This window comes from Talpa occidentalis, unplaced genomic scaffold (assembly GCF_014898055.3).
Source record: "Talpa occidentalis isolate TD23 unplaced genomic scaffold, MPIMG_talOcc4v2.1 talOcc4.4, whole genome shotgun sequence".
Classification (NCBI taxonomy): Eukaryota; Metazoa; Chordata; class Mammalia; order Eulipotyphla; family Talpidae; genus Talpa; species Talpa occidentalis.
Genome location: NW_023604295.1, coordinates 128914172 through 128935299, shown reverse-complemented (window position 1 = coordinate 128935299; position 21128 = coordinate 128914172). Strand labels below are relative to the sequence as shown.

At 37.6% G+C, this 21128-nt stretch overlaps 1 long non-coding RNA gene and 1 pseudogene across 1 annotated transcript in view; one reads left to right on the top strand and one right to left on the bottom strand.

Annotated features, from left to right (window-relative positions):
- Nucleotides 1-3222, bottom strand: part of LOC129146792 (uncharacterized) — a 173997-nt gene extending 170775 nt beyond the window's left edge. The window contains exon 1 of the long non-coding RNA XR_008554019.1: nt 3104-3222. This is a non-coding gene — a long non-coding RNA (uncharacterized LOC129146792). The remainder of the gene's footprint in view (nt 1-3103) is intronic.
- A 2407-nt stretch (nt 3223-5629) lies between these two features.
- Nucleotides 5630-19543, top strand: LOC119258248 (homeobox protein NANOG-like; annotated as a pseudogene).
- The last annotated feature ends 1585 nt before the right edge of the window (nt 19544-21128 follow it).

Here is a 21128-nt window from a genome sequence, read left to right as displayed (position 1 = left end):
AACCATACCAATTAAATGCTCTTTTTTTAAGAATCTTTTGAAATGGCTTTACTCTACTCATCTTACCACAAAAGGTAATATTTGTCACAATGTAAAATATAGATGATATCAACCTTTACAAAAGTACTAAATTCTTGACATTCAATAGAATGACTTTTAAACTACAAATATTTCATTGTTTTATATTAAATATTTAAATATACATAAATACACGCATACATATGTATTTATAGCTAAACCATGAAAAATTCTTCCATATATTGTAAATGCCTCAGTTTATCTGACATATAACAATATACCCTGAGTTATGTATACACCTACTCACATTAGTTTATCTCAAAACCGAAGATAAATTTTTTTTTTTTCACCCTAAGCAAAAGCTAGAAGTGACAACTCTCTCTAAAAAAAAAATCCATTTTATGAGGACCTTGGAGCAAAAAAGCAAATTTAAGCTCCTAATTTGTTTGTCAAAATTCAAATAGCAGTACTTGGTTAATTTGTTTGTCTATCACATGTGAAGACAGAGTGAGAGATATAAATAAAACAGAGATATGCAAAGATATATAATATTTTATGTAATATAAAGTGTAATAAATTCACATCCATACTTTTCACTTACCTGAAATCATAAAATTACTCCCGTTTGTATGTGTGTGATGTGTGTGTGTGCGTGTGTATGGTGTGTGTGTTTTTTTTTTTTTTAAAGATTTATTTATTTATTTATTTATACATACAAGCACTGGGTACAGTTAGAAGCATGGGAGGGTGAGAGAATTCACCAGAGCCAGAGCGGGGAGCAGAGCAGGCAGAAGGACCGAAGTACACTGCTGAGGGGAGCAGCGGGCGGCAGGAGAGGTCTGCGCGCCATGTGGGACCCTCCTCCAGTGGCCGGGAAGCAGCCCGGGATGGAACCGGCGCTGCAGAGGCTGCAGGCAGCTTTGCAACCCAGCGCTCAACCGCTGCGCCACCGGGGAGGCCCTGTATGGTGTGTTAATGGGGTTTTGATGCTGTATTTTTAACTGACCTTTTTCAAAATTAGAAATCAGAGAATGTTGGTCAATCATCAAATGATACTTCATTCACTTCATTTTGTAAATGTGATAAATAAGATACTGGAAAGCAAGTATTTTCCAAGCACCAGAGAGATGAAAAGATGTTAAATTGCTTAATTGTCAATTGAGTAGTGTTTCGAACACACTGTATTGCCTCACAAATGTCATTGTATTATCCTATTAACTTTGTTGTTAATTTTGCTCTTTGAAGAACTGATAAAAATTAAATAGTACAATAAATCATTTTAATGAACATATCCTAGAAATGTGTTTCAAGGACACCAATATAACACGCTTATTAAAGCAGATTAAATGTTAAGATGGGGTGTATATCTGAAATTATTTTAATATAATACGGTTTCTCTAACTTTAATAAAGAATACTCGGAGCCTCCCCAGTGGCGTGGCAGGTTGAGCACAGCGCTGTCAAGCTGTCCACAGCCTCTGCAGCGCAGGTTCGATTCCCGGCCCGCCAGGGAGATTACCACATGGTGCGGCAGATCTCTCCTGTCGAGCCTGTTGCTCCCCTCAGCAGTGTATTTTGGTCTGTCTGCCTGTTCTGCTCCCCACTCTGTCTCTGGTGGATCCTCTCATCCTCCCACACCTCTGGCCTATACTCCAGCTCTTGTATAAAAATAAATAAATCTTCAAAAAAAAAGGCCAAAAAATATATACTTGAACTCATTTTAGACAGAATAATAGTCTAGATTTAATATGTTCTTAGTATGTAAATTCCATAGGCTCATTTGACAACACTCTAACAGAGGGGTTCTCAGCCCTCACAATCCTTGCCCCCTTATCCTTAAGCACGACATGAATACACACACACTTTCCTCAAAGTCATTTGAAAAATAGTCTCCCAGTTCTCCCAGATGAGTCAAACATGCTTGTCTTGTCAACTGCAACTCTCAAAGTGACAGCAAGATGCAGAAGTAGAGAAATTGGACATTAATGAAAGGTTGGTTCAACCCTCTCTTTGAAAATTGCTACAGCCATAAAGGGATAATTCATATTTGTGTAAGCTTTAAAGAATTCATGGAGCAGGTAGTAAAATGGACTTGGACCGTGAGAAAAAAGACATCAGTGTGTTTCTCAACTCTACCGGTGAGTATCCTTGACTGAAAACACCACTGCTTCTTAGTTGTAAAATGTGTTTCATTCCAGAATAGGTCTACTGTGATGATTGAGTCCCATAATAAATATTTTTAGAAACTTTAAAATGCTCTCAAATTCAAACTATCATCTGCATGATGAAATGTGTCGTTTTTCTGTGAGAAAATATTCAGTAGAGCTTGTGAAAGATGATCGGATCAAATGTGGGAGAGATTTGGACCACTGACTTATTTCAATGAATTACACCAAAGAATTATTTGAAATAAACCAAGTGTGCTATGAAGATAAAGTAACCAATAAGCTGCATGGTTTACACTTACAACTCAATGTTGGACACAGATTAAGTGCCTAAGAAATACAAATGCCTGATGGAGAAAAAGTAAATGAATGAAGAGAAAGGGAATTTATTTAAGTAGAAACGATAAGAGAGTAAGTGGCAAGTATCCAATGGGACGTATCACGGATGAGAATGAGACTTCACTGAAGAAAAACTTTTAAAATTCTATTGTAACAGTAAATTTTCCAAATGTTAATAAAGGGATTTTTAAATATCTAAAAGTGACATAACACTTCGCTAAATCCAAAAAAAACCCCAAAAACCAAAACCATGCATACATACACGAAGAACATAAATCGATGGCTTTTTAATCAACAAAAACACACACATCCACTTTAACTAGCCAACTTTACTTTTAGCATTGAACACTTTTTTATGCACTAGTCGCTGTTCTAAATGTTTCATATCCATTTTCTCATCTACCGCTAATATCTGCCGAAGAAAATAGGAGTGATCAATGTTCTAGCTATGCAGAAACAGATACTCAAAAATATTGGGCTCACACCATAGCTAGTAGCAAAGTCAAGAAGCAAAGCCTACAGTTTGAAACATTATACTCTCTTTTCTTTTATATACTATTCAAGCATGCTATTATTACTCACTTTTTTAAATGTCTTTTGCATTTGCTTTATGGTCCATTCAGGAGTGTTTCAGTCAGAAGCCAATCATGAACAGAAAAACCACAGCAGCATTTTAGCCAAGTGAACTTGTCCCAAGGTTATTAGAGGCCTGGAAAAACAAACAAAACAAAAGGGATAAAGAGGTACTTAGATAACACCTCTGGGGCTGGAACAAAGGGAAGAGAATAGGTTTATCACAAGCTAGCATCTTTGGAAAATGTGACGAGACCCATCAGAGGAGAGGAAGATAGAAACCTCAGGAGTCTAAGATAGGACCCCAGGGAGCTAGAATTCAGATGTGGGAGGGAGGGTTTGGGGAAGATGAGACTGGTTCTGGGAGTGTGGAAGAAAAGGTACTAGCATCTCAGCTAAGCCAGATGCCATTGCTGGACAATGCAGACAGGAAGGACCACTTCCTTCTCACCAACTACTGCCCTCTCTCCTTCCAGTGTCTTCTGTGGGCAGGAGTCAGATAACAAAACACTGATATGGTTTGCATATCCCATCCTAGTACCACAGGATTATAGAAAAGGAGGTTTGAGTAACATCAAAATCAGGTAATTTTACATTTAAACCTTTTTTATTTATTTATTTAATTATTATCTACCTGATTTGTTATCAAATTTGACTGAATAACCTCTGTTTTCAAAAGACAAATCTACTCCCCCCAAACAAGGATTTGCCACTGCTGAGGTTTATTAACTTCAGACTACATCAATTCTCCAGGTAAAATACTGAAGAATTCCTTTCAGATGACACTAAAAATCCCCAGAGAAAAGTCCTCCTACTATGGTACTTGGGGGTTTTATGTAAAGAAAGAAAAAAACAAGAACCAGAATACCATTGGACTGATCAGTAGCAGTTTCCCCCCTCTTTTTTTTTTTTTTTTTTGCTAAAAAAAATGGAAAATACCTAACAAATTTAAGAAATAATTTTCAGTCTTGAGTTTCTTTTCCATACTTTTTTCACAGATGCATGACTTTTCATGCACCCTTCTTTAAAAATTCCTCTAAGAGGGAATTGCAAATCAAAGCCACAGCAAGAGACTATTCAATGGACCATATCACTAAACCAGAAATGACAAAAGTTGGTGAGGATGTGGGAAAAAGGAACCCCTCTGGTGGGGATGTAGACTGGTTCTGCCCTTGTAGAAAACTATATGGAGGTTCCTCAAAATACTTAAAATTTAGATATTCCATATGATCCAAGAAGATGTGGTACTTATACACAATGGAATATTACTCAGCAATCAAAAAAGATAAACTCATGCCATTCGCAGCAATGTGGATGGAGCTAGAAGGGATCATGCTCAGTGAAATAAGACAGAAAGAAAAAGAAAAATACCGGATGGTCTCACTCATAGCAGGAATTTAGAAAACCTAAAGGGACCAGGAGAAAGACTAATTATAATAAAGAAAAAATCAAAATCAACAAGCAACAAGTGTAGACCAGAGACACACTACTGGGGGGAAGGGGGAGGAGAGGAGCGATTAGGGTCAAAATAAGGGGGGTGGGAATTGTATGGGGAATATAACCAAAATGAAAATGCATACATTGTGCAAAAATGATGTAAGAATTATATAAAATAAAATAATAAAAAATAAAATAAATTTATAAAAAAAAAAGGTATGTCATATGATCCAGCAATTCCACACCTTGGTATTTACCCAAAGAATGCAAAAACATGAATTTGAAAGGACATATGCACACCTATGTTCATTGCAGCATTACTTACTTACAATAGTCAAGTTATGGAAACAATCCAAGTGATCAAAGACAGATGAGTGGATTAAGAAAATGTGGAAGGTACACAAGCTGGAATACTACTAAGCCATAAAAAGATGCAAGATCGCTATTTGAAACAGCGTGGATGGAAGTGAAGAGGGTTATGCTAAGTGAAATAAGTCAGAAGGAGAGAGACAACTACCTGATGATTTCACTCATGTGTGGAATATAGAGGAACAAAACAAAGGAACTGACAGAACTAAACCCAAACAAACTCTAGAAATGGCTGCACAATTGGGGCTATAGAGGGGGAGGGAGAGTGGGCGTGGGATGTGCAGTGGCATAAATGGAGGTGTGACCCTACACCACTAAATCATATATAGTCTTGTAAAACCAATATCCAGACAGTGCAGTTTATTCACAGAGCAGTTTATTTACTTTCTCTCCTCTCCCTTGCTAAGCTCCAGGTGAGGAGTGGGGGATGGGCGGGAGCGGACCTCTGCAAGCTGCATTTCCCAGGTTCTCTTGCAAATCGACTCCTGCCCCCTTTTCTGCCAAAGAGAGGCAGTGGCTGAAGGTTAGTTCACAGGAGAGAAAAGCCAACGAATAGGTTCCCCCACCTCCTGCAGGAATAGAGCAAGGTAAGCCAAAGTGGCAGAAAGCAGAGAAGCTGTTACCTTTAACTTAAATGTAAAAACTCTGACTATTCCTTCACCACCCCTCCAAATGATAGCAAATTATTGACAAAACCTAGAGTAACACACAGAGTATGCCAGGAATGCTATGACGCACACATACCTGCACAGAGCATCACCCAGGAAGGAGCTCCGAGGAAGGCCTGCGGCCGGATGCTCTTCTCCCCTGCGGCTGCGCAAAACACGCCAGGCTGGAGTTTCCCTTTTGGCCTTCTGTCCTAAAGGAGAAAATCCTCTTCAGATTTCTTTCAGTTAGCAAAAATAGGTACGAATGCAGACTTTTCATAAAAATGAAGTGCTTAACCCACGAGAACTTTTGAAAAGCAGAGGATATCTTTGTTTCTCTCCTTTTCTGCATTGGTGACACCTCCAGAAGGTGGTAAGTTCTCTACTGCTCCAGATCGCTCGAGAAATCCTAGGACCTCGAGGTTCTACCGTTGGTTGACCGCTCCAGCTCTTTAACTCCTCCCTTTGAACTTTGAACCAGTGGAGAATGGCAGCTCAGATGGCAGGTAATCTCACCTGCCTCTCGTGACTCCCTAAGTGGTCTAATATCTTGGAAAACAATTTCTCATATTGAATTCCCTAAACTGAATTATGTTACATTAGTCTGATTTTTCTGAATGGCTCTGATATCACCAACTAGTCAATATTTTAATATTCATGCATGTGAAGGTACAAATTTCTAAAATAAATATAAAATATATTTCATCGTGCTATACAAATTCTAAAGGAAAAAATTGAACAATGACAGAATCACTTCAGGAAAGCATTTTCTTGCAATGTCTACTTTGAACAAAATCTTAAATTCTCAGTCTTCTTATGCGTGTTTAAAAGCAGGTATTTTATTTTACAACAGTGGATATATGAGCTAAGTAAAATATTATATCCCTGAATAAAAGAACTGAGTCTGCTCTGAAGATTTTATATTTATGAAAATTGCATTTGGTTTTATTTTGTCTCCCTTGAAAGTAAGTGAGCCAGCAGTCGATCCACTGAATATATCAATGTATTTTGAGAGATCACTGCTGCTTTAAAAGTTTAGATGGGAAGGGAAATCAGCAAATATTTTCCTCTGTTATTATTTTCACTTAAATTTGTATAAATAATTTTTTATAAACAGTACAGGAGGGTACCTATTGATAACCAAGTCTCCTCTAGCTTGAATTACAAACCCCATGGGAATCCATGACCAATGGCTGGTATGTCCTTTCAACACTCATGTGTGCAGATATAAACATCTATCCATATTTTTCTGTAAAATGGGAATAATAGTATAGCATATTCTTCAGTAATACGTTTGTGAGGATTAAATAAAAACACAGAAGACACGGATATTCATATTTTCTAGTTTCACCAAATGCTGTCTGCTTTCATATATGGAAGTAAAATTCACCTGGCCTCCTACTTAGTTTATTTTCCAAGTTTTTGCATATATGTAAGTATATGCATATATGTACGTATATGCATATATGTAAGTATATATATTCTTAACATTGTCATTGTAGATTAAAGGGATTGCGCATTTTAACTTCTGTAATAACAAAATGCCCTTTAAATAAAAAGTAGGCACACACATAATATGATAGGCTTTGTACTAAAGATTATAAATCCAGCAGAGTAGAAGTGTAAGAGAACTGCAGAATGTGTTTTGTGTAGCAGGTAAAACATTAACTCTTAGGGAAGAAGACATGGCAAGTATACATAGGTATTGTGTGTTATGATGTAAGCGAGGACATAAGGCAGCAATTAGATGAGTATGTAGACCCAATATAAGAGTTAAAATGCTGGCTTGATTGAAGGGTGGAAAGTGAAGCGTGTAAAATGAAGTCAGATTGTAGAGAAAGATGGAGCCAATTTTCTGAATTCATGGCGAAGATAGCTGTAAACTTTGGAGCCCTGGAAGAAAATATAAAAGCAATGTTTGTATATTTGTTGTAGGAGAGTCATATGGTTTCTCAGCCTGCTGATCTTTATTACATTTTTTAAGAACTTAAACAAGAATATATTTTTGGTAAGTCTGAGCATAATGTGCGAGCAAATCAACCAGTTCTTAAATTATGAAAACTGTCATTTTCTTTTTAGCAAAATGATCTAAAGGGCTAAAAATCAAGATATCATATAATACTCCAGGATTTGCAATTTTTATTTTAATTCTCCCTTTTATGATGTGTAGGTTTTAAAATTGTCTTGTTTTAAGAATTCAGATTGGTGCCAATAAGTTGGAAATGCTCAGTTTTAGCAGCGGGCAACTTTATCATGATATTGAATAACTGGTATTAATGGGACTAGCAGAATATATTAGTATTTCAGGCCTATACCACTATCCGGGATTTCTTGACTAATTATTTAAATTTTGCTTTATTAAAAAAGAAACTGTTGGTTTCAATTAGCAGGGTGAAAATTTTTTTAAAATTTAGTGTTTATATTTTTGTATGCAGATAGTTTATATAAAGACCACACTATATTCCTGCATAGACATTCCTGCATAGTCTTAGCCTCATCTTTATTTCTATCTAAATGGTAGGGTATGTTTTTCTTACATGCATGATTTGTTCTATTTTAATTATTGCCTGATTGCTTTACTCAGAGGGTAAGCAGAAATGGTCAACCCCATATTCGGAATCAGTCAGGTCTACTTTGAATCTTGGCAAGTCTACTAATTAATTGTGTCTTTGTTAGGTCACTTCTGTGAGTTTCAGTTTCTTGATCAGAAAATGAATATAATTATACTGCCTACCTCAGAGTATTTTTTTTCTGATCTATTAAATAATATGACAAAGGCATTTACAAAAGTGACTGGCCTGCTTCAAGGCAATAACTTGTGATAATTGTTGCTATTATTGCTGTTGTGAACTATTAAAACAATCATGATTGGAAAACAAAAACAGATCTGAAATACTTGTGAAAGCCTAAACTGTCTCAAAGTAAACTGAAGGTTTGTTGTTCTTATTAAACATAAAAATTCCTACAAGTGGAGGTGGGATTCCCTGATTTGTCTTTCATCGCTCTCCAGCCCTAGACACTGTCATCAATCTGGCTGAAGCTTCCTTGGGGTAAGACTTCAGGAGGTATGCACATCTTCAATGTCCTGAAAAGTAAGTGTATATTTCAATATGATTAGTGAGGAGAACCTTTTATATATGTCTTCCAACATTCTGTTGTGAATATTTGGAAAAATATCAATAGACTTAGAAGAAGGTATTAAGGAAATTTTGAAATTACATTTTGGGGATAGTAAACAATTTTAATTCCAATTAAGAATGTGCAGTGTGTTCGTGTAAATATGTACCAATAAATAAACTCTTTTTTCTTCTTAGATTTGGCCCTTTGTTAGATCACAGCAAAATTTGTTTGAAAGGAGGTTGTAGTACGTGCCCTTTTACATAAAACCAACTATTGTCTGTATATATACTGTAGCATTTATTACTATGTGATGGAGAATCACTTTCTGACTATTGTGAGGACTCTTGTTCTCTAGACCTTAGTCATAGTTTTCATGTAACTGAGGTTGGCAAGAATTAGATTTCTCCTTTTGAAGAAAGTAGCCTCTCTTATAAAGCTCTATGAGCAGAGACCATGTCTATATTAAGTTTGTATTGCCAATATCAAGTATAGCCCCCAAGCATAATAATCGTTCAGGAAGTATTTGTTGAATAAATAAATAATTAACATCTAGTTTAAAAATTTTAGTGTTTTCATGCTAGTCTTTATGTGTTGAAACATCTACACCAGTTCCTCTCAGAATTTGTGAACATATCTCTTAAATTCATGTGGATATTTCTACATTTGATTTTTTTGTAATAGTATATCAAGACAGAATTATGGTTTCCCAGAAAAAAATCCGAGTTCAGTTTACTTTGTCACTATTATAAAGAAAACACATCTGCCTTAGTTATAAATGGTGTTCATGAACTGAACGTATCTGGACTTTTCTATGAGGTAGTGAACTCACAAATTTGTAGAGAGGAAAATGAGTAAGTTATTTGATTCTGTTCTCTGTGAGAACCCAGCTCAACATTCCCATTTCAGGAAGGCCAGTAACACTGCCCACCATTACTGTCCAGTAGCATTGTAAAAGCTAAGACAGAGCAAGGACATGATAAGGTCTATCCAGCAATGGTGGCTACTTTAAATCTACAAAAGAACAGAAGTATCCTGCCCTACCCCTAAGGAAAGCTCAAATATTTATACCTATATATATAAAGGCTAAAAACTGGTCAAGGAAAGTTATCTGACAAATCAAATCTGTCAATGATTGTACTGGAATGAGAATAGATAGCCTCTGAATTTTCCCATAGATTAGCCCACAAGTGAGTTTTCTATCTCTTAGAAGTGAATAAATGCTGTCTTTGACTCAAATTGCAAACTTCAATAGCTCATAAATCTTGAAAATCCCATACAGTCCCAGAAATTTTCTACTTTTTCTTGTTCTTATTCAATCCATTTCAATGAAACTGTGTCTTCAATTTGTTTCCTTGCATACAAATCTGAATAGGATCATGAAAATTATGCAATACTATTTGGAGAAGATAAACAATTTGAAAATAATTGATGACCAATCAAAATAAAACTAGTTTAAAAAAAAGTTGATAAAAATTAGGGTAATTTTTGAGCACTTAGTAAAGTATTGTAAATTAAATTCTGTAGATTTGTATCTCAAAATAGAACACTCATTCAGCCTTCTCAATGAATAGTCTTTTTGGTTTTCATTAAGTATCCTGATATTTTTCCTAAAATGTTAAGAAATGATATTGCATCTGTCTAATCTGACATGCTGGTCAGCAACTTAATTTTCTAGAATATGAAATCTTTATTGGCTTGGAGAAATCATTTCAAATAATATATTCAAGTCTCAGAATGCACACATAACCCCATTAAAAGCAAGCTAAGAACATTTTTATAATGTATTTTCTCAGAATTATCTACAGTTACAGGTTATTTTTCTATTTTTTCTTTATTCATGAATAAAAGACATATTCACCACAATCTTCCAATCCTCCTTCACCTCATTCTAAAGATACAAATGGATGCCGTTGATCCTGCATCACTTAACCCAACTTTTCTATCTATAAAGGCAAAAATAAAAATCTAAGTGTGAATTTACTTTTTTCTGATTTTTTTTTTGGCATTTAAACAAACAGGCAGAACATTAAGCATTAATTGTATTTGTTTAAAATTCTCCATAAATGACTTTTTAATAAAATGAGTATTTAAGAATAATTATAGGGGGGCCTCCTTGGTGGTGCGAGGGGTTAAGCACAGCACTATGAAGCTGTCCGCAGCCTCTGCAGTGCCAGTTCGATCCCTGCCGGCTGCAGAGATACCCACATGGCGCAGCAGACCTCTCCTGTCACACCCACTGCTCCCCTCAGCAGTGTATTTCAGTCAGTCTGCGTGTTCTGCTCCCCACTCTGTCTCTGGTGAATCCTCTCAACCACCCCCGTCTCTGGCCTGTACCCCAGCTCTTGTATCATAAATAAATAAATCTTTTTTAAAAAAAGAATAATTATAGGGTGATTTAAAAAAAAAAACAAGAATTTTGGGGCCTCCCTGGTGGCACAAGGGTTAGTCAAGCACAGCACTATGAAGCTATCCGCAGCCTCTGCAGTACAAGTTCAATCCCCAGGCAGGGAACTACCCACATGGCGCAGCAGACCTCTCCTGTCGCACCCACTGCTCCCCTCAGCAGTGTATTTCAGTCATTCTACCTGTTCTGTTCCCCACTCTGTCTCTGGTGAATCCTCTCACCCCCACATCTCTGGCCTGCACCTCAGTTCTTCTAAATAAATAAATCTTTAAAAAAATCAAATAATTAAAGACTTTTGCCCCTAAATAAGTGTTATCCTTCAGAAACAACATTAGATAAATAGCAACATTATTGGAATAACGACTTTTGGCCGGAAAGAATGAGAGACCTGTAGCCACTCAAAACCAGGTTCTGCTAATTACAAATGATGAGAAGTTATACACCTATGCCTCAGTTAAGGTATCTATAAAGGGTAAATAATTACAAAATGGTTTTGGATAAAACATGCCACCCTAAAAGGCATGTCCTTTTACAGTCCTCTGCCATGTTCAATCAAGACTAGCCTTTTGTATTGCTTGGGCCAATGAATGTAATAGATGTAACATGCAAGAGACTTTGCAGTTTTAACTTTCACCCTCTTGAAATCAAACCACCATACTAGCCTACTGAAGGATGAGAGATCATGTAGACAAGCCTGGTGATACCCAGGGGACAGTTAACAACCAGACAGTAACTGAGGTCATCATAGTATCCAGTATCAGCTCAGGTGATGGTGGCCCCATGAATAACCCCAGGTGGCCCCAGCACAAAAACCATCCAAGTTGCCAAGCCAGGGAATTATTAGAAAGGATAAATTGTTTTATTAAGTCCTTAAGTATTAGGGTGGTTTGTTCAAGAGGAAGGATGAACAGAAACTGTATTATGGGGTAGTAGCATTTATCCACTAGGGTTTTGTTCAAGATGAAATGAAACTATACATTTAACTTAGAAAATTCTGGACCATATATACATGCTCAGTAGATTTTAATCATAATTATGACAATAAGATAACTAATTGAAAGAGGACAACAGTCACATACACATTTTTGGAATGTTTGCTTGATATGTGCACGTTAGTTCAGAATGTAAGAAAGAGGTGGGCAATAAAGAAGGACCAAAAAATCCAGTGTTTGAAACCTGGAGAATAAAAGCTTATAGATGTAATGATGCTTTTAGTCAGGGCTACTAGAGATCTGATGACCACATCTCCGTGGCAAAATTTTTTTTCTCAGGTTTTAAAAATATCCCATTAATAACCACCATTGAATAATCAGGATTTCAAGCAAAAACACATATTTTCAGCTTATGTAAATATTTTGCTAACCTTTCAGAATCTAGTCACAATAATGAGGCTCTCATTTACTCATCACAAACATAAACGTTATCTGGAGATAAAAATTCCCCAACATCTTGAATTTGCAAGTGTTTTCCAAGTCATGGCCAACTCCATCTGCTTACCACTCATTTAGTTACCAAACTGATCCTGTAGGCATTTGAGTTTGGGGCCCTGCTTTTAATTTAAGTATAAATAAAGGGTTAGATCTGTATTTCTTAACTTTTAAACTGAATTTTTAAGAATTGCAAAATATTTTAAAAGCATCTATTTTATTTCAAATCAATTCACATAGCAATGTAGGCAGAATCCAGAGAGCCTAAATCAAAGTCCAGAGAGTAGGCACCACGCTCTACCTACCTCTCCATCTGAGGGGCAGCTGTCTGGGTGTTGAGTTCCTAACAGAAATCCAACATTGGTAAGGTCTCTGCTACGCATGTGGGTGCTGATGGGAATAGAAGCATGTGGTTATAAGGTGCCATCCTTTTCGTGGGTAAGAAATAAAACATGAAAAGACACAACTTCAAGATCAGTTGTCTTTGGTTTTGAACAATGTGTTGTCTTAAATCAGTATTTGATGTCATATGGCTTAAGATGTTTCTCAGTGACACCACCCCAGAAGAGGGAGAAATTCCACAAGCGTATTCATGGTTGATGAATTAACTCGTTTATTCAATACCAAAATTCTGTATCATTCTTGAGAATCCAACCTTAGTAAGAGTAGATCAGGGTAGAAAACTCAATCTTAGGCTGGACTGAAGGACCTCAGCATACAACAAAATATTTTTCATCAACCCGTGAGTGGGCACTTTTTAATGACAGAAATAGAGTTGGTCTACTGAGTTTGCTTACACCTTGCTCTATGCTCAGAAACCATATGGTTCCTTTTCTTCATTTCCAGTCCGTAGTATTTATACTATTACCCCCTCACTACAGGAAATGTGTCGAGACCAGAGATGATAACTTTTTGTGTTTTTATAGTTTCCAGATAAATTTAGAGTACTTAATTAAATGTGAATTTCAGGACAACAAATCATTTTAGTATAAGTATGCCCATGCAATATTTGAATGATTATACTTGTAAAATTATTCATTGGTCATCTGAAATCCAAATTTCACTGCATGTTCTAGTATGAGTTTGTATCATTTGTTTTTGTTTTGTTTTTGGGGTTTTTTGGCTAATCTGGTAACCCTACTTAGAGATAAATGCCAACTACCATCCTACCATAAAAGATACAATAAGTGCCATTTGAGTACTGACTGACACTTTCTGCAATTCCATCTAGTGCCATGGTGTCACAGCTCCCCGAGCTTTTGAGATGTCATCAGACTCTCATCTGATTCTAGACACAATTTCCCACACATATAATAATCACAAAAACCAAAATGGTAATATCATCTATATTTCTGCAATGCCTCCTGTTTTTTTGAGTGACAGAAGCACTCTTTTCTCCTTCTAAATAAATACTGAGTAATCACACAATTAAATTATAACTGTTCAAAAAAAAAAAAAAAGAAAATATAGAGACTGGCCTCCCTGGTGGCGCAGGCAGTTGAACGCAGTGCTGTGAAGCTGTCTTCAGCCTCTGCAGTGCCAGTTCGATCCCTGCCAGCCTCGGAGCAACCCACATGGCACAGTAGACCTCTCCTGACTTGCCCGCTGCTCCCCTCAGCAGTGTATTTTGTCAGTCTGCCTGTTCTGTTCCCCACTCTGTCTCTGGTGAATCCTCTCACCTTCCCGCTCATCTGGCCTGTACCCTGGATCTTGTATAAATAAAATAAATTAAAAAAAAAATAGACTGAAGAATGCTTAGCAGGTTCATGGAAAGATCTTCATACTTATATAAAGAACTGTATTTCTGGATCATATATTTTCTCTCATATTTTTAAAATCAGATCATTCTTTTTCTAGCATGACTATGTCAGTTTCAGATGAAGAGAAAATAACTTCGTTTAAAACACTGCAGGCTGCAGGTGAACATGCATTTATTTTTCTTTGTCACCCATTTTTATGCCTTGCAATCTTCCAACTGCTAATTAAGACAAAGGGCAAAATTACATCCCTGAGCAAACAGTCTAGTACCCTTTCCCAGTCTGGGATGTGACAGACACCACACTTGAAGCACTTTTTTTTTCATTGCCTTTATATAGCATAATAGACTGAGTACAAGTTGAGCAGACTGAAAGGAAGAATTATTTCGCACTCCTGCTGATGCAGGAAAGTGTAGAAATGCTTTCTTTAATTTTTTACCCTTTAGAATAGCACACAGAAGGCAACCTAGCAAGTATTAGGATTCACAATGCCATCTGTCTGTCGAAAACATAGTTTAATTCATTAGACACTGAAATGTATATATGTTTTGCTTAGTTTGCTTGTTACTGTTTATTGCACTCTGTTGACCTTAAAGCAGGAAAAGTAATGAGAACTAATTTTTTGTTTAAGTCAAGAAAATGTGCTGCTTTTCTAGGTCTTTAGCAAGTCTCTGTTATCCAAAAAGTACTACAGAATAGGGCCTCCCTGGTGGCGCAGGTGGTTGAGCACCGCACTATGAAACTGTCCGCAGCCTCTGCAGTGCCAGTTTGATCCCGGCAGGCCGGCCGGCGAGAATCCCACATGGCGCAGCAGACCTCTCCTGTCTCTCCCGCTGCTCCCCTCAACAGTGTATTTCAGTCAGTCTGTCTGTTCTGTTCCCTGCTCTGTATCCGGTGAATCTTCTCACTCTCCCACGCATCTGACCTGTACCCTGTTCTTGTATAAAAATAAATAAATCTTAAAAAAAAAAGTACTACAGAATACTTGGATGAAAAATATTTACATATTAACTCGGTAAAAAATTGGGAACCAGAATCTGTGCAAAAGACAATACCAGTAGCATCCATGTCTATAGCAGTAGGGATGTCTTCAGAGACTAATGTTTTCTGCTACCATTTAGGAAAAAAATTACCTCAAATCAAAACCAGAAAATTCAATGATTTAGTGGAATAGCATGTGTGAGAGTTTTGTGACTATGTCATCTTTTTGTGCTATGCTCCAGAGTTTATCTCTCTTTCAAGGATTAAATGTTTATGTTCCAACTGCAATTCTCCAAAGATGGTGCTTCTTCTTTTTGGAAATAAATAAAAAAAATTTTTCAAAAGTACTCTTGAAATTTTTAGATAGATATTATATATAAAATATCTATAATTTATTAAATACATAATTTATTAAATACATACTATAGTTATATATAGGCACATTTATATATTACACATTATACAAATTTCAGATTATGGAATGTGTGCTCCTTATTAGTATCTGCATAAGCCCTTCTTAGTTGTCTTCCCAGGAAGAGAGTGAGGCAGTAAGCATTGAGTCAGTTTGAGTCAAATCTTAAACAACTTTGTCAGGATCAAGGTCAGGTTTTTCTATCTACAGGTTTGGAGCATTCTGTACCCTCCATCCTTCCAGAGAAAGCAGAGTCGCCATCTTGACAGAAATCATGATGGAGGCCGTTGACAATGAAATACCACACTGACAGGCATAGAGCCAAGAGAAGGCCTAGAGCTCTCTGAACTGCACACACATTTGGACTTTGCTCCTGGCTCTTCGAACTCATGACCTTGTTGTGGGTCCATTGAATGAAAAGAAATGCCAGTATATTAGATACCTTTGCTTTACTGTATATGTGTACTTCCTTTTTCCAACCTTTTAAACAATAAAACTCTTAAAGAAGAGATATTAAAAAAAAAACAAAACTTATTTATACCCTAACTTGAAACTTTCTCACTATTAATACTTTCCCTCTATCATTCCCTCTTACATGAATTATCATTAAATGTAAATTTTTTTTTAAATTGACTGGGAAAAAATTTTTTGAGAGACTAAGTATTTATAAAGTAGAACTCTTGATTAATTTCTCAGTCTTTTTCCTCTACAGTTCAATAATACTGGGTGGGGTTGAGGTTGAGGGTGGAGAGTTTTGATACATATTAAAACTGTTTTTATAAAGATGTATTCATTTATGCATGCAAGAACTGGGGTACAGGCCAGAGGTGTGGGGGTAAGAGGATTCACCAGAGACAGCGTGGGGAACAGAGCAGGCAGACTGACTGAATGAAATACACTGCTGAGGGGAGCAGCGGGTGAGTCAGGAGAGGTCTGCTGTGCCATGTGGGTAGCTCCCTGGCAGGCCAGGGATCGAACTCGTGCTGCAGAGGCTGTGGATAGCTTCATAGTGCTGTGCTTAACCCCCTGCGCCACCAGGAAGGCCCCATATTCAAACTCTTTAGATATAATTGGGATGCTTATGATACATCCCTATTTAGTTAGTTCTCAGAGCAAAATGTTCATCACATCCCTCATTTCTCCTACTGTATTTGTTTATCAACCTCTCCAAAGCTTCCCTCACTAACCAGACCAGGAAGAAGCCAGTAACAGTGTACCAATGCCCAGCAGCTGGAGATGGGGGTGGTCACCATCATGCTGTGTGACCCAGGGCAGCAGACAGGTTGGGCCCAGATGACTAATTGCCTGCAGCTCTTACTTTCTGGTCATTCATAATTTTCATTCCCAGAAAACATAAAGGTGCAGTGATTTCAGTTACTCCAACATGTAGGGGGAACTTCATAATGAATCAAACAGGAAAATAACAGATGGTGCACGGAGTGTAAATATATGAAAATACCCTCGGAGCTAAAACAGAAGGTTGGCACTCCCAAGGGAGTCAAGCAAAAACAGAGAAGATTCCCCGCTGTCTCTCAGCTCTTTTCATTTTGTCTCACATTTGTCTCACTGCTCCAGGCACAGACTTAGTCTGCAGCCTGTGATGTCTGAAGTACTCCCACTTGATCACCTCCAAATTGTGACCTACCTGTGTTACAGGGCAACACCAATATAAAACGGGTTGCCTGACTGTGGGTCCTCACTCGCACACTTAAAAGGGACTTATACTTGACTGCAGGCACACACAAAAGGTTAATAAAAAGTTTATTTAGAAGGGAGGGGCAAATGAGGAAATGTACAACTCAGGGAGAAAAGAGGAAGATAAAGTCTTTAATGCATCCTACCTGTTCCACTGACATGGAATCCCAAATGGCACTCTGAGGGCTGGCGGTGAGCCAACAGCTGTGGAGCCAAGAGAGAGACCCCCCCAGACCCACGTGTCTGGTTTTATACCAAACCTGGCTGCTTAACTCTACCCTCAGGTCCCAGCATCCTTCCCTTTGGTGGTGATGGGATTTGTAGTTCCCAGTGTCTTGATGGCTTTGGTCTGGAGTGGGGGTGGTGTCCACAAAGCCTGTATGGGATTAGCTCAGGACATCCTTTCCCCCTAGCACCTGGAGACTCCAACTTCCCCCCTCTGGTCTTCTCACCTCCTTTTCTCTGCTCAAAAGATTCCCTGTTGTTGCATCTCTTTTATTTTAACAGTTTCTCTAGAGTTCAGCTCTTTCCTCCCTTCCTTCTAGACTTAATGTATCTGTTAGAGTGATTCCATCTCCAGAGTGGTGGCTTTGAATATATTTCATCACCCTTCTTTCTTTTTTCCAAAGATTTTTTTATTTATGCATTCAAGAACTGGGGTACAGGCCAGAGGTGTGGGGGTGAGAGGATTCACCAGAGACAGAGCGGGGAACAGAACAGGCAGAATGACTGAAATACACTGCTGAGGGGAGCAGTAGACGCAACTGTGCCATGTGGGTTGCTCCTTGGCTGGCTGGGGATTGAACTCGTGTTGCAGAGTCTGAGGATTGCTTCATAGCACTGTGCTTAACCCTTGCACCACCAAGGAGAACCCCTTATAATTATTCTTAAATACTCATTTTCTTAAAAAGTCATTTATGGAGAATTTTAAACAAATACAATAAATAACCCCTTGCACCACCAGTGAGGCCCTCATCACCCTTCTTTCTTTCTTTCTCTCTTTTTTTTTGTAATTGAGCAGTCCCCACAACCCCACCTTTTGAAATCCTTCTATTTTGTATTTTTTAAACAATCTTCCATTACCTTTATTAGAATTTCCATTTCCTTATTAAAGTCAGGTGGGAATTTTGTCAATATTTAATCTAAATTTGACATATGATTCTGGTACAACAGTTACCCATAGTAACACTGCATCAGGGGAGAAGTGTGGGTCATTCCATCTTAAATCCCTTCCGCTCTGCCTTTCCTTTCATATTGCTGTAGGTTTCCTTAGGCAATAAAAATGTGTAACTTCCATTGAATTGGATTTAAATGCTTGCAAAAAAAATAGGAAGCAAGGATTCTCCAGAGAAATAGAACAAATATATATGTACATATAACTGTATTTTTATATAGTCTTCATACCTACATGAAATTATATTATATAGAATAAAAATTAGAATGCATAGATTTTATATGAGTTTGATCCCAGGCTTTCCCAAGGAGCAACCCACATGGCGCAGCAGACCTCTCCTGACTCACCCGCTACTCCCCTCAGCAGTGTACTTGGGTCAGTCTGCCTGTTCTGTTCCCCATTCTGTCTCTGGTGAATCCTCTCACCACCCACCCCCGGCATCTCTGGCCTGTACCCCAGCTCTTGTATGCATAAATAAATAAATCTTAAAAAAAAAAAAAGTGTGTTCCAACATCCTGAACCTTAAGTTACAACCAGGTCAAGGTCTGTTTCCAGAACCAGAGAATGAAATGTAAGAGGTGGGAGAAAAATAACTGGCCAAAGAACAGCACCAGTGGGACTCAGAAGTGCTGGGTACCTGCAGAATACCCCAGCTTCTCGTCCAATCTCCAGGGATCCCTGATGAACACTCCTGAGGCTCTTCCAACATGGTGTGAGCACGCCTGGAGTAACCCAGGTTAGAGCAAGCAGGTATGGAGCAGCCAGGCCTGGAAACGTCAGGCCTGGTGTGCTCAAGCTGGGAATAACCAGGCCTGGATGCATCAGTTGTACAGCTCTGGAGAGAAAACCCTGCAAGCCCTGATCCAGTTGCAACAAAATTCCCCTGTCAGTGATTTGGAGACCATCTTGGACACTTCTGGGGAAAGCCATAACGTAACACAGCAGACCATTAAGTCCTTTAGTACCAAGCAAATCATGGATTTATTCCCAAATTACTCCATGAACATACAGTCTGAAGATGTGTGAAGATCAGTATATTTTCTCATCTCAGTTTGGACATTGACTGATTTTTACACTTTTAGAGTTTGGTTTCTCTGCCTTGATACACTCTTCTCAATACTGTTGTGTCCATTTGACAGAGCACTGATGGGAGTCTAGTCAGAGGTTTCAGTAGTCTTGACTGCTCTGAACAACATGATAAAAGATGTCTCTGCTCCAAACAACTAATCTAATACTTGTTTAAATATCTTTGGGCTCTAGAATGTCAAGAATAGGAAGTAAAAGCACAAAGCTTGTAATAAAGGAGTATTCTTATTTTCTGGGGTAGGGAGATTAAAAAATTTCAAAGGTTTGGGGGCCTCCCTGGTGGCGCAAGGGGTTAAGATGCAACCTATGAAGCTGTCCGTAGCCACTGCAGCACGAGTTCAATCCCTGCCCAGGGAGCTACCCAAATGGAGCAGCGGACCTCTCCTGACTCACCCGCTGCTCCCTGCAGCAGTGTATTTCCCTACTCTGTTCTGTTCCCTACTCTCTCTCTGGTGAATCCTCTCACACACACCCCTCCGCATCTCTGGTCTGTACCCTAGTTCTTGTATGCATAATTAAATCTTTAAAAAAATTTTTTTCAATGGTTAAAAGTGAAGAGTTAGGCTATGATGTGCTTTACTGATTACCTCTGTGTCCTTTGCTTTGTTTTACTAAGACCCTTCTTTTGTTCATTAATGTTTTTAGAAAGTTATTTTGTGTTTTTGCTGCATCCTGATTATAACAGAACCAGTATGTCTAGTTTATAGTTTAGGTAAAAATAAAGGAAATATTCATTTTGAAAATATAAATTAAAATATATGTTAAAATGCCTCAGGAAAACCATTTTTCTTAAAATACCTTTATAGTCATGTGTGAGACAGAAAAGCTCTCCACTTAGCAAATATGTTCTTTGTGATTAGAGTGGCATTTCTTTTTATGTGCAAAAATAGGACTATACAATGTCTCTGAATTATATACAGTGTTGTAAACCAGTGTTATCTCAAAAAAATAGATTAAATAAATATACAAAACTGTAAAAATTGGATTATCATTACCATTTTAACAGTGTTACTGACCTAAATTTTATATTTTATTTGGAGGAAAACAGAATAGCAAACAAAAAATGCATGTTTACTTACAAATACTTTTGATGAAAGTTTGATGTGTTATCACATCAGGCTAATCAGTTTTATTTTGAAATAACATCCCTTTGTTTAACAATTGCTTTTTATCTAGGTGTACAGACCACTGAGGAAACTATAAGGAAATATACGTCATGTATAATTGCTATTTCAATCTTGTTTGCTCCTGGGTGTTATCAGCAAACTTCTCATACATAAACAATTACATACTTCATGCTGCAGTTCCAAACTCAGATCTCACATTTTGGATGCCTGCCTTTAGAAGAATTGCTTCTTTGTTCTAATATTTTCTTTAGATTCCAGTGTGCTGTTTCAGAAGTACTGTGAGCTTCGCGAGGAAAGACTTACTCTGCAAAGTTGCACATCTAGTGCCTTGTTTTGGCTTTATATACAAAGAATTATAGTGGAGGGAGGTTGCAAGCAAATGCAGAGATTTTATTAAA